The sequence below is a fragment of the Centrocercus urophasianus genome, unplaced genomic scaffold (assembly GCF_019232065.1).
Source record: "Centrocercus urophasianus isolate 14NV4802_14NV808 unplaced genomic scaffold, USGS_Curo_1.0 seq_36, whole genome shotgun sequence".
NCBI classification, from domain to species: Eukaryota; Metazoa; Chordata; class Aves; order Galliformes; family Phasianidae; genus Centrocercus; species Centrocercus urophasianus.
Genome location: NW_024884933.1, coordinates 5125182 through 5139627, shown reverse-complemented (window position 1 = coordinate 5139627; position 14446 = coordinate 5125182). Strand labels below are relative to the sequence as shown.

General features: G+C 44.2%; 1 protein-coding gene across 4 annotated transcripts in view; it reads right to left on the bottom strand.

Moving 5' to 3' along the window:
* SKI (SKI proto-oncogene) overlaps window positions 1-14446 on the bottom strand; it is a 96679-nt gene that overhangs the window by 79657 nt on the left and 2576 nt on the right. The gene's annotated exons all lie outside the window — the stretch shown is intronic.

The following is a 14446-nucleotide window of genomic DNA, read 5'->3' as shown; positions in this document are numbered from 1 at the left end:
AACACAGTCCAAAAGGAGGTTCAACAAAAGGGCTGCCCTGGCCAAACAGGAAAGATATTCTATTAAAAATAGAACAGCGGTAACACGGGCTCTTAATGAGATTAATAACAAATTTGAATGAAACGCCTCCAGAAACTATCTTGGAAAAGCACAGAAAGAAATAAGGAATTAATACATCCCATTATTTTTACAGGTATAAAGAAGTTTCTAAATCACAACATCTCTGCTTCTGCTTGGAAACCAAACAGGCCAGGAGATCCCATGCTTGCTGTTAACTTTTGCTTCCTTGGCCCACTAACAGTGAGATCAGGAAGTGGGACCAGGACAGGACTACAGAAAATGCAGAGTGGCTCCTTGTTTAAAAGCAGCAGCACTCTGCATTATAGTGCTGAGATCCCATTGAGGATATGGCAAAGACTGAACTCCTACATGTCAGAAGTGTAACATTTTTCTGCATTTCTAACACTGCTTTGTTTCACAAAAGCACTTCATAAAAAGCAGATGCATGAAACACAGAGCACTGGCTTAGAAATGCCTCTCCTGCTTTTATAAAAAGAATTATTAATGGGGTGAGTTCCTTAACACTCCGTACCACAGTGACTCTCTAAACAGGGTCCTTCAATCAAATGCTGCAGCCTATTGCCCAGCCTGGATGGCTGCTGACTGAAGTGATTTTAACTGCACCGCTGCTACAGCCAGTATCTGTGCATTTGTTACATTATTTAAATCTATCCAAGATGCAGAGATGCAGGAAATCGTCACTAAAACTAATGCAGCAGTTTCTTATCCATCTCTCTCAAAAAGCCTTGATTGGTAAAAACCCCATTTTCCAGTTTAAAAGCTTTAAAGTGAAGTTGCCACTACTCGATCATCAACCCTACAGTGAAACTAAAGACTGTAGTAGAAGATAAATGAGGAAAATTTCTGTGTTGACAAAGTTAAGGCAAATAATAAAGAAATACTTTAAAACAATGAATGGGGAGTACCTGTAAACTTGTGGTGCGTTGGACTGTAAGTGCAAATGTTGTTCTTGTTCCTTCCTAGCCTCTCATCTGTGCATGTACACACACACACACACACACACAACTGCAGCCAATGAGCAGCAAAAGGAATTGCAGCCAGCGTTCTGCTCTTATACACCAAAACAGATGGAACACTTTCAGCCCACCACAGAAAGGCTTTTCAGCGTACCAGAGTTCACAGTGGTTCAGTCCTACAGCAGGAGTCCAGTTCAATAAAAACTGCTGCCCCAGAAGCCACGCTATCTACCATCCTAAGGAATGGCTGCTGGAGCCTCCCAGCACCAGATGTACAAATGAGAAATTGCTCATTTAGCAAACCTTGGCACCCAGCACTCTCCATCCTGGATCTCCTGCATACTCCTGCTGTGACTTTTCCAAACAACAGAAACAAGCTGCAGTTGACCGTAATGGGCATTGGGTCCTTCAGTGCACCACGGGATCGCCGCCTGCACACTACAGCTACTCCAAGAAACAAGCCTTGGGGCTGCTCCATAATGGCAGATCCGCATGTAATAACATTAGCTTCTTCACCTCCTTCACTTATCACCTGACCACTGCCTAGAGATGCTTTCGAAGACAGACAAGACAGATGTTTCTCTAAATTTTTCTCTGGACTTCCACGTGAAGTGCAACGTGTGAAATGATATAGCTGTAACATCCAAAATCCTGCAGCTGGGAGCTCAGAGGAAGCTCTCTGTACCAAACCAGCATCTTCCAAACCAAATGCTGCATTACAGCATGGTGCTTCATGGCTAAATATCCTACAGACCTCTCATGAGCTACCATTCCTATTTGTTCATGCACATTTATGGCAGCATCCTGATATATGGCAACTAGGCAGAGGAGGTGGGGAGCAAGGAAGAGAGAAATACCTACAGGCTGTGCATGGAAGCTCTCCACAGCCAGCATGCCCGAATGACAACAGATGATAAACTTCACTTTGCAATTCAGATCCACCTCTGATGTATCTGCTATCACTGGGATAATTGTTATTTGAAAACAGGTAGCAGGTATCCAAACAGCAGATCTGTACCCAGTTATACTCAATTTGCAGTGCGCCAGGAGCCTCAGCTGGGCCATCTGCTGCGCTGAGCCAGAGGAAAGTGCAGTCATGTACTCATATCTGTCTGAAGTGCATTAACGTGATGTTAAGGGAGGAAGTCACAGAAATCAATCCATCTTCTTCTCAATTCTCCTCTTATTCCCGCCATCACCTCCGCGTTTTTGTGGCCAAACAAGGCCACAAGACACCACCACCCCGACAGGTGACTCACAAAGGCAGGGATGGCCTTGGCAGTACCGCCTGAGTAAATGTGCCCCTCTCACATGCACAGGCATCTCTAATAAAAAGATGGGGGCACAAAAACCAGCCCTAGTTCTGCATTGTCACAAACCTGTTTCTTGTAACACTGAGTTACTTCCATCACTGCAGCCACACTGACACAGCAACGTGCTGACGTTCTGCAGCCGTGCAGAAAAGCCACTTGTTTCAAGTTCTGTCTGGACAAAAGAAACCATTTGATATAACGCACTGCAACTACACGGGGCAGTTAGACAGATACCACAACACTGGTATCATCTAGCTACAAGAGCAGGAACAACAGACAGCCTTTCACTCCAAATTTTTAGCACAAAAATCCTATTTTTTTTTTTTAAGTATTGTTCTGAAACAATAAACATAGCTTTGCTTTCTCTGCACAGCTTCGAAAAGACCCTTACAACTGAAGGGACACACACACACAGCAGTACAAAGGTCAGACATGCTGGGCAATACTCACTATTTGAAAATGTTACAAAAAAAAAATATCACAGTTTCGATAGTTCTGAGGAAAAAAAATTAGCAAATTTGCAACAAAACTGTTAAGTAATTAAAGCAAGACACTTCACACATGAACTTAAACTGCTAATTAAATCCCCCCTGCTTAATTGACTAGATTTGCATATCATTCAGTGAGGAATGGGAATGGCTCGGGCATTACACAAGCCCTTCCTTGTACAGAAGACAGCTAAGAAATAAACCAAGAGTAATAGGAAAAAGCAATGTCAACTTTGGAAAGGAATAGAAGTTTTCAACTAACAGCATCAAAACATGGCAACTAATTCCGAGCAGTTGCTATTTTAACAGTAATATTCATTTCTGCAAGATCAACTAGAGTCAAGGAAAACATGCAAAGATCTGCCATCGGCATTGCTAACAAATGACCAAAAGTGCAGAGGACAAAACCAGTCCTCCAAAGTCTGCCCCAAGGATGCCCAATAAATATCACTGCCTTCCATACTTCTTGCATCACTGCAACTTTTTCATCTGATCCTCAATGGAGAAACATCAATGCAGAAAAAAGAAACAGCTTCAGCCCTCGACTCACCATTTGTTGCACAGACTTTACTGCTCCCAACTGAAGCAACGTTATGGTAACATTGGAACAACTACGTTACTTTTTTCTTTTGCTAAATATTTATTTGGCTGAGTAGGAGAAACGTAACTGAAATCAAATTACACACAGCTGATACTGATGTGAAGGACCAAAGAACGGTGGCCAACCCTCAATTCCAACCTTAGGGAAGCATACATCACAACAGACATCTGTGAGCTCGTGACTGCTGTGGAGGTTGGTATCACCTCAGCTCATTGCGTGCTCCATTCACAGGGACCTACCATTTATTTCTTTCCTTCAGCTGGTATTAAAAAAAAAGTTCCACCTTTATCTCATTTTTAAAAGGTTTCTCCCCAACAAAGCCAGCAACTCCTCTGGCAGCCCGGGACACGGGTGGTTTTGTTAAATAGGTTTCCATGTGTTTTTTGTTGTTTTTTTTTCCCCCAGTTCATTGCGCTTTGCATATGAAACAGGACATCTCCCCGCCCTCCTCCCCCATCCCCTCCTAATCCAGAAGGGACCTCACTTCCTCCCTCTTGAACAAGCAGCTCATTCAGCAAAAGGGAAATCCCAAGATGCACTCGGGCTGAAAGCCTACAGAAGGAGCTTGGAGGGGGAAAAAAGAACACAAACAAACAGAACCCCTCCACCCCACCAAAAGTGAGACATGTGTCCCAAACAGCGCGAAGAGCAACTGAGCTGCTCGCTGCGAATTCACTCCTGCAAAGCACTCCTTCAGGACACGGCTCTGCCACCCCAGTTTCTTAAAAGCTTTCCATGGTAGCAATTCAGTTTTGGTCCTACGGTAACACAGCCCAAAGGAGAAAACCAGACTGTGAAATGCCAAACAAAAAGCTCTCCACCAAAACCAAAAAGACGGGAAGCCAGCTCAGCCAATCTGCATGGCTACTGAAGCAGACTTTGGAGGAGGAATTTGGAGCAACCCAGTTCTTACTTCACAATTATCATTATTTTTTTAAAGAAAATTTTAAAAATATAGATACTTTGTTTTTAAGAAGTTTGTCCACACATCTCTCTGTTTTCCTGGGACCCAATGCTCACTTTGTGGTATGTGAACCATCTGCACATCAAGTAACAAGTCTGAAGGGAGGCCAGTAAGGACAAGAGCTTAATTCATGAAAAACTCTCACACAAAAAAATACAGCAACATAAATGTAAGGGTTTTCACATCTGTCATGATGAGATCCAGCTGCTCTGTAAGGAGAGCATGAATGAGCATCCCTCTCAGAAACAAAGAAAGAAATGAAGTTTGATTCGCGTGAATCGACTGAAATCAAATCAAGTTGCAACAAGAGAAAGCTGCATTGATAAATTCGTCCAGTTAATGAGGACAAGTTGGATAAATTCCTACATTTTCACGTGGCAAATCTCCGTGCAATGTGACCCTCACAGTATGACCAAAGCACTCATCATCACACTCAGGGTCTTCTGAAGAAGCTCCTGCTTCCTTCATTTACTTGAATCACTTCCTGGCATGGTTTGCACAGCAGCACAGCTATACTGATGTCCTGTGTTACTCTCACTGCACACCGTGCAAATAAGCTGATTAAAGACCCTCAAGGTCTAGACCAGAGTAACTTTAGATATTATCTTCTGTACAATGGCAGAAGTTGAACGTCACCCACACGCTTACAGTACATCTGCAGTAACAGCACTCAGGGATGTAACAGTGCTTGCATGCTGCTCAGTGTTGGGACCAGAGTTAAGATGCTCCTGCCATAACTCCTGTGCGTTCTGTCCCTTCCAGGCAGCACTAACACAGCTTCTCCTACAGCTACACGTGAACTGAGGAAGCTTTACAAACTACACCAAAATGAATTCATTTGCAGTTTTGGTCTGGTTGATTTCTTATAATTAACATGTGGGTTATCGTCTTGTTCACAGAATTAGAAGTTATTGTCAGAAAAGAACCCTCAGCTGGGAACACAGATGGGACAATGACCAGGCTGGCCTACCAGTGATCTGCTCGTGTGAGAGCACAGCTCACACTGCAGCTCTTTCCCACTCCTCCAGTCCAGCATTCATGTGTCACAATACTAGGAAAAAGATATGTAACATTTTTCATCCTGAGCACTGAACTTCTATACTCCAAATAAAATAAAGAGGAGCGTGACAATCTGTACAAATGCAAATGTCCCAAATGCCAAGACTAACATTTCTAAAACCTAATTCAACTCTTTCATTTCTTAGCTGCAGGCCGTTTACTGCCACTCCTTTTTTCCACCCAAACAAAAGACGAAAGGGATGACTCAAAGCAACTTGAATTTCAAGCTAAAGCCACAAAGCACTGAATGCCTGATCTTTAATATTAAACAGGTGTGCAGATGATATTCATTCAAGTCTCATCATGGCTAGGTTAATTCAAAGAAAAAAAAAAAGACCAAATGTACCTAAAAGACACGGGTTGGTTAACGCTGTAAGTAACACTGCAAGTTACATGGGAACAAGGAAACATCAATAATGGACACAGTGCTGCAGGTTCTCCCAGCAGCTCCAACACCGCTCTGAGCACATGTAGTGAACAGAGTATTGCTAAGTCATACCAGCATGGGTGAGAATCCGCTCCCACTGAATTAACTGAAACTGCTAGTGGGGAGTTCAGAATGGGGAACCATTCAGTAAATCAATTAATTAATTTTAAAACTTCCAGGAAACTCCATTATCTTCCAACTCCGCTCAGTTTATCAACCGTGGAGTGACAGGATTTTAGGCGCCTGGAATTCCTCAATAACAGCAGCGTAAACTGGAAATCTAGAACGTCAAGGTTCTAGGTTACTGGAATCAGACCACACTGCAGCCTTAGCATTGGCTGTTTTCTGTCCTATTACTCTGCAGCTATAAATACATAAAAACTATCTGTGTTATTCCAGAGGTTTCTTTTTTGCTGTTTAAAGTTATTTGTCAAATCAAATAGTAGACCTAGCCAAAGTTAATATTTAGAGGGTTTTTTTGTTTTTGCTTTTTTTTAATTATTTGAAGTAATTTGCTGCCTGTAATTGGTACTACTACAGTCCCTGTTTTAGCAAGCAGCAGCATCCCCGTGCAACCGATAGACTTTAATACTCAACAGAATTAATTTGGTTAGCTGGATCCTGAAAAAAGCATCAACAAGCATTATGCACTCAGTCCAAGACACTCAGCACTCCACTATTACATAATGACAGCAAGGACCGTCCCCATCCCATTCCTGCAATCTGATCTGCATGGGCAGCTCTTCAGATCTGTGCAGCTCCCCACTGAAAGCAATGAGGGCTGCACGCAGGGGTCAGTGCCAGATTTGGGGCTGCAGGGGCCGGTCACACAGCCGCACACAGAAGCTCATGTTAAGCCAAGAGGTTACTTTGGCCTCCTGACAGTCAATGTCCACACATGAGCAGAGCTGTTTTCTTCTCCTGCATGAAGTGTTACAAAACAGCTTAACTGTGCTGAAAACCAGCAGCAGAGCTTTTGCTAAATGGTCAGAGATCACTGGGAGCAGCATTACAGAAATATTTTAGACTCTCATCTTCGCTATCAGAATTGGGAAGTTTTACTGTCCTTGTTTTCTGTTTAAAGGTAACAAAGGCATCATCTTATAAAAGGAGAAAAGTAAAGACAGAAAACAGGTGTTACTGTTTCTGATTTTAACAGTATCATTGGCACCTATAACTTTTTTTTTTCTTTTTGCAAATATGCATCAAAACTCTGCAGATCCCTCCCCAGAAGCTCCCAAGCTGTGTGCCTGGTGCCTGCACCTGGGTAAGCCAGGCCTGCACAGACCTTGCAGTAGGCAGAAGGGGCTCCAAAAAAAATGCGGGTTATGGCACTGGAAGGATAGGAAATGTTTTTCTTCCAACCCTAACAGATGTTGTCCAATTAAGGATGCAAATAAATCACCCTCTGCATTGTGAGTCAGAAAACACATACATAAAAGCTCTCTAAATACATTTCAGTTTAAACTTGCATAATTCTCCCAGCGGAGAAATCATCTTAAACTTATGTAATCCTTCGAAAGAGACATTATTACAGACAATTCCGTGCCACTAAGAAACAAAGAAGACATCTCTAGAAAAGAGGTGCACCCACACAATTGATTATATGCATGCAGAGGAGCAGGGGGAAGGTTGGAAGAGCAAAGCCCAGAGCCTGCTGCTTCCACAGAGACTGAGCTGTAACCCAGCTCAAGGAGCTGCTCCCCTTTCACCAGCCAGAACTGTCTGTTATACTTAACCCAGACTTCCTAACACTTGATATCCTGTCTGCTATTTCAATGCCCTTACTCAACATTTCAGACAGACATTACACAAACTGGCTGGTGAAAAGGGTTGAGAAACCAACAAGCAATCCAAGTCAATGACCTTATTCTATAAAACGATGCCACTGGCTGAATGGAGGATGAACAAAGCACAGGGGTACGCGTCCTCTGAACCTTCCCTAGAACAACTTAAGACAAGCTGCAGTCTCCATCTTGTTTTTATGTTGCTGCTGGCTTTTAATCATTAAAACCCAAGCAATTCTTGTGCTTCCAATTCAAATGTTGTTCACGCCAAAGCAGAAACAGTTGTGATTTAAAAAAAATAAGTCACATTTTCTATGAAGCATATGCAAAGGTAACTGCATATCAATCAATAAGCAACAAAGCCAGGAACCAGGTTATCGATCAGCTCCTCTGCTGTTTATCTCCAGTACACAGAATGATGCTGCAGTTTCTACACATGCACAGAATCTCTGCCCACATGCACGTTACCCCTGACTCTAAGCAGAGCTATTTAAACAGCCAGAACACTGCTTGACACACGTAAGGGTAGCAGAACACGTCTCATGCCAACGATAATCCCAACACGCAGCACAACAGGTTGTTTTAACACGCACCCAGTGCTCAGAGCAACCCAAATACAAGTGAGAGCAACCAATCCTAAGGTGGAGCCAATGATAAAAGACCCACAGGCAGGAATTCCCACTGCCTCCCAGAAGAGCTCTGCGCACCAAACGCTGGCAGGATCAGGACCTGAATTTGTACCTGTTTTTGCTACCTCACCCAACCAAAGGTCAAAGCAGCAATTTGAGTTGAGTGCACAGGGGCCGGTGTGTCAGCCAGCACGTTTGCCCAATATGGGCAAACTGAGGCATGTTCAAAGAGCTGCACCTGATGCAACTTTGAGGCCAAGTTTGTAGTCCTCAAACTTGCATCAAGGAAAATAAAGCTGACCCTCATTTCAGCTTTAGAGATCTCGAAGGCAGTAGAAAAAATTAACTAAAAAATAAAGACTGACAAATCCTAAATACGGGAAAAAGAAAAAGCCCAACCTGATAGATACCTACAGCAACTTGAAAGCACAGTCTTACACATGTGAGCAGCAAACAAAACCTTTTCAGTCTGAAGCCAGGAACCAGTTTGCAGCTCAGGAACCACCGCTCTGTTCAGTACAGTCAGCCAGGATCAGAGCATCACCAAAACAACACAGCAGCACAAAGCTACAGGTTCACAATCACCTTCAGCACAGGCCATGAATGCTGGGTCTCACCACAAACTCACCAAATCTACCCTGTGTGGGCATCACTGTACCCTGGCTCAGAATCTGTTGCTCAACCCCGTGGCTGCCTGCACTGCCAGGCAAGGCACAGGAAGGAGCCTGATCCATAGACAGCTCTCTGCGGTTTGTGGGTGAACTGGTTCCAATTACTGAGCTGCTGATTGCTGTAGTGAGAACTGCAGAACCAGCCCAGAACAACCCGAGATTGAATTTCTACAGCGGCAACGAAGACAATGAAATGTGAAAAGCATAAGACTAGACAAGGTGTATATAAGGGAGCAATGGAATGGAGTACATCCATTCGGAGCAATCCTGCTTCTTCATAATTATTTTGCAAAGAAAAAACATTACAACAGCTTGTTTCCCACTCCCCAGAATGACAAATACTGACTACGTTAGAAATTGAGCAGAACAGCATTAAAAATAAAAATGCGGTGCCTATTTATTATTAACACATATATTATAATTGACAAATTTAAAAGAAAAGTGTGTTATATTACTACATTTTAAAGTAATGCTTCCTTTATGTGAAAATCAATTTGATTTAAGTGCTCTATGGCCACTCAGACGAAATAGATCAGCTGAGTAATTGATAATATTCTACTGATAGATTCCCTACAACTCGGATTGAGTTACTTTGTCTGTGTGTTCTTCCAAGAGCCTCCTGTTGGACGTAGTGACTCTTCCATCAGAGCTCCCTTTAAATAAAAATGACTCTGGAGTTCAGTGTTGTGGGGTTTTTTGTTTGTTTGTTTTTGTTTTTTTAAATTTAATCAAGCTTTCTGGGTCCAAGTACTTTGCATTGAGACACATTCCTAGTATGATGGCAAAGCAGTTGGGCTGGCTGAGCCAGCAGGGTGAATTCCAACCACCAGCTATCCCCAGAGCCAGCCCACTGCTGTCAGTACAGGGAACCCCTGACCTTCAGCAACACATGCTGGCTAACAGACAAACCTGACGTGATCTTTCAGTCAGAACAGATGACAGACCTTCCTCAAACCCCCAAGCTTTGCTCAGCCTCAAGCACTCAGACGCAGCCCCCAAGCTCCCCGTCGCAGCAGTGCCAAGCGAGGTGTATTTAAGGTACCAGCAGCTGCCAGGATTTCACCCGCTGCATTGTCTAGACATGCTCTGAGCAGCCTCGCACAGACGCCTCCAGATGCTTTTACAACACTGGTGTCAACACTCATCTCAGCAAATAAAAGCACACCCTCATCGGTCAGCCAGCTCCAGCCAGTGATATCCGTGTTCATCTCCTGGCAGACGCACCAGGTGTTACAGGCTCTGAGCACATCCAAAAAACACACTGTTTTTACATGCATCTTCAAAGCACGCTACTGTTTTGGGCAGAACATCCACCCAAGCCCAAAACTACAGCAATGGAGAAGCAAGTGAGACAGGCCAGACAGTGAAAGGAGCAGCAGACGTTCTAATATTTTAGGCAGTGATTTTCTAAAGAAGAGATTTTCTATAATTCCCTCCCTAATTCAGTAGGACTGAACTCAATAAACTGTTAATTTTGGGGCAAGAGAGGGCCACAGCTGACTCAACATCTCTACACTGCTATGTGCAGCACACTCTTTGTCTCGCACACATGCACGTACCTGCTCAATCTCAACATCTGTAAAACTGTACTCTTGGAAGAAAAATGCTGACGTCTGCTCAAACAGGGACACCTCCTCAGTGCTGCAGGACTGTGCTCAAGGTTGGCATCCCTTTTCAAGTCCTATTGCTAAGCTGTACAATGACTCCAAGTTTAAATCACTCCTTGCAAGCTTCAACATTTTTGTTATAGTCTTCAAAATTGTTACCGGATAATTCTTAATATAATTCTTAAACATTAGGCAAGTGAACAAATTACTTCTTTGCTGCATGGAAAAATACCTGAAACCAACAGTTCTCAGGCAAAATTTTTAACAGTATTTGTTGAGGCAGTTTGTACAGAATAAATCCAGCTGTCTGAACACCAATACCTGCAAAAAAATACCAGAATCCCTCTGCTCTACACACTATGGGATACATACCATTAACAACTCAAGAAGTTTACTACTGCTAGAAGGCAGGACTTCGAAATGCACAAAGATATGCATTTAAGATTTACTACTGCAACATTTCAAGTGGGCACAAAATGCAGCGTAGCAACCACCACACAGCACCTAAAAGGCCACAGCTCCCTTAGAACTCACTCAGTCCCCCCGTTTCACTTCCAGCAGTTTCTGTTCTTTGATTTGGCTGCACACTTGACCTGGCTAAACCTTACTCCAGCTGAGAAAGCTGCATGTTGTGGCAGCGCTGGGCTGGGAGGCATTGTGAAATGAAGTGGGAGGCCTTACGTGCTTGGTTGTGTGTCAGTATCAGAATGTTGCTTCTAGCTTCCAGCTACTTCATAGAAGTGCTGCTGGGACATGAACCGTGGGAACACGGCGGTGCCTGCATGTGTGGGTGTGTTCACACATGTGCAAGGGAAGCTCTTGTATTTTCTGAGTGTCTGATCATACACAGTTTTGCTAAAAATACAGATGTCTGGCACACAGGTAGGAGATATGAAAGCGCTGTCAAACGTTGCTCAGTTCAATATTTAAAAAAAAAAGTTCAAAAGAGACAGAGCCAAACGCACCCTCCTTTACTGGAAACAGCAACCAAAGAGCCTTCAGGCCTGCTTTTTGAACTAATCCAATTGTAGGAGACATGCTGATGTTAAAAAGCAGTGATGTATTGCACTAAAGAGGAAAGAGAATATGATAGATGTACCAAGGCCCTATCTGTACCAGCAAGTGAACACAACATGCACCAGCAGCTGAGCTCAAGAAAAGTGCATTGGCACTGCTGATGCATTTCCAGGACCCTGTTTTGCAACCCCGTCAGGTTACTCACATTTTGAATCTCTCTAAATTCCCCCAGCACGATACAGCTGTGCTCCATGGCAGTAAAGGCAGATGCAATGTGTGACAGGCAGGGAGGGAGGACACCCACAAAAGTAAGAGTAGTGCTGGTACGTGGGGACTCTGAAAGCCCAGGCAGAGATCACAGCTGAGAAACTGCATCAGCACACGAGAAAGTGGAAACCCAGCAAAGGATACAAAGGAAAACTGAGAGCTTACAATATGGCCCAAAACAGAAAGAGCTTCAGGAAGTGGCAGGAAGGTGAAGGAGCTTATGGGAGGTAAATCATTTATCCACGGATTAACAGGGAGGATATAACGATCTGATTTTTAAAAGAGGGTAAGGAAAGTGGCTGAGCCACTGGTTCCCCTCTGCTGGGGCTCTAGTCACAACTCATCCCAGCTTTGGTTAGGACCCTTTGCTGACTTCACTGCACTATAGATGTAGATTAAAGCTGCTTCTGCAAGTGGCAAGACCAGAAAAAGCTCATCTGGTTCAACCAACCATGCTGAGAGACAATGTATCTATGTATCTATTTCTCAGTACAGATAAATAGATGGATAGATATGCACAATGGCTGCTCGATGCAAATACATGGTGGGAAGTAAGCATCTAGGCAAAGCGATGCCTTGTAGCAGTGCTTTAAAACCACCCAACAGAGGGGGGGCTGGGGAAGGAAAAAAGGCAGTTTGGCCAGTATGCCAAATCTGCAGTGGGGGCTCATGCCAGCCCAGCTCCTGCATTTAGAAGTCAATCCCTTAAAAGGCAGAGCTGTGCTAGCAAAAGCCTACTCACTGCTTCTTAACCAGCCACAGCAAAGGGCAGCTGCATCCCAAGCTGCAACGCACTGGCAGAACCCAGGGAAAGCACAACACTGTACAACATACACAAATTAATCGGGAAAATTATTTTAGAAAGCCTCTTGCACATAGAAGACAGCATCTGACACAGCATTATGGCATACAACACACACAGACACCTCTGCATAAAGCAGAACAAAGCAACACAGAGATCTACATCAAAAAGGAAGACCACCACAAAGACACATATGCTTCACCCTTTCATCCACAGAGACAGACAGACACAGAGCCCAGCAGACACACAAAACCCACAGAGACTGACAGCGATTAACAGTAACACACAGAGGCAGACACAGGATCATCCTTTCATTTCCTTACTAGGCATCTAAACTTTACTCCAGTGTTACTTGCCCCTGGCCACAGTCTACCAACCTTACAGCCTGATTAAATCTCGCCGTAATTATCCACACACTCTGCTAGCACAAATGACCTTAGCATATGATATCCGTTGGCTAAACCCTATGGAAAAAGACTACAGAAAAAGGAAGGATAAGCGTTCAAAACTCCACCAGTGATGTCAGGGCCTCGTGAAGAGTGTGCCACATGAATAGGAGCCGAGAAGACAACTCGAGAGCCTGGAAACTCAAAGGCGTCCTGCACAGGATGTGTGCTATCCTGTCATCTGAGCACACACAACCACACCGTCCTTCCCACTCCCAAGTGAACCTACACAGGAGACTTTTAACATTTTATTATGACACTTTTGCAAAATCGTTTCAAAAACACCCAGTTATGATTTTCTTGTCTAATTTTTGGCGTCTCCTGCTAGGTACTATCAGATACCCTGAAGTCACTCTCCAAGAAGAGCTGCAAGCAAATGTTGGAGGGCAGGCGGAAAGAGTGCTTGCCATGTTCTGAGCCAGGACTGCTAAGGGGTCACCACAAGTGTAAGGCAATGCCAAAACTTTGCAGTCTTGTCTCGTTCTCCACCCGCGTCCTCACCTGGGGCACCGGATAAATCACACAACAGAAAGTACCGTAAGAGCCTTGTAAGAAAAGAAATGCAGACCTCTAAAAGCGTTCATTTAAATCACACTGTGGAAATGACCAACCCAGGCGCACAATCTCCTCCCAGAAGGAAGAAAGTGGGGATTCTTTTATTTAGTTTCCCAGAGCACGCCCAAGAAAATTCACCGCGCAGGCTGAAAGACGTCTCCGCCGCCGGAGCCCTTTTCTCCTCTCGCAGACATTCATGCGCATCTTCCCCAGCATCCCCTTAGCACATGACTGACGGAGAATAGACAAGCCATTAAAAACACATCCACCTCCAGCCACGGAGATAATGGGGCTCATTACAGCCCCGCTTTGTCACAGCGGCTCTGACACTCCGGCTGGAGGAAAGAGGGAGGGGACAAGGACCGAAACGGGGGCTAAGCAGAAGAGCAGGGGAGAAACTGGACTTGGAGAGAGAGAATCCTAGAGGCAGAAACGCGGAGCCCAACCAAACGGATTGGCCAGGCCCCTCGGGCCAGCTGGACTGCCTGCTGCACTGCGTGCGGGGGGCTGAAAACCTCCCTGGTTTGCTTTTTGTTGTTTAATAAAAGCCATATTTAGTCTGACCGTGTATCTGCACGTCTAAACAGGTATTTATGAAGTTAACCAAGAATTTCACCTAACATTCTCAGAAGGCTTTCGAAGTTCCTTTTCTTTTTATGTGATCGCCCTTCCGCTCCAGACACACAAAACCGAAGAAAACTTCCAAGATCTCTGATGGAGGAGGCAGAATCCGCCCCCAAACCTGCAGGCCAGACTGCTTCGGTTTGCTTTCACCT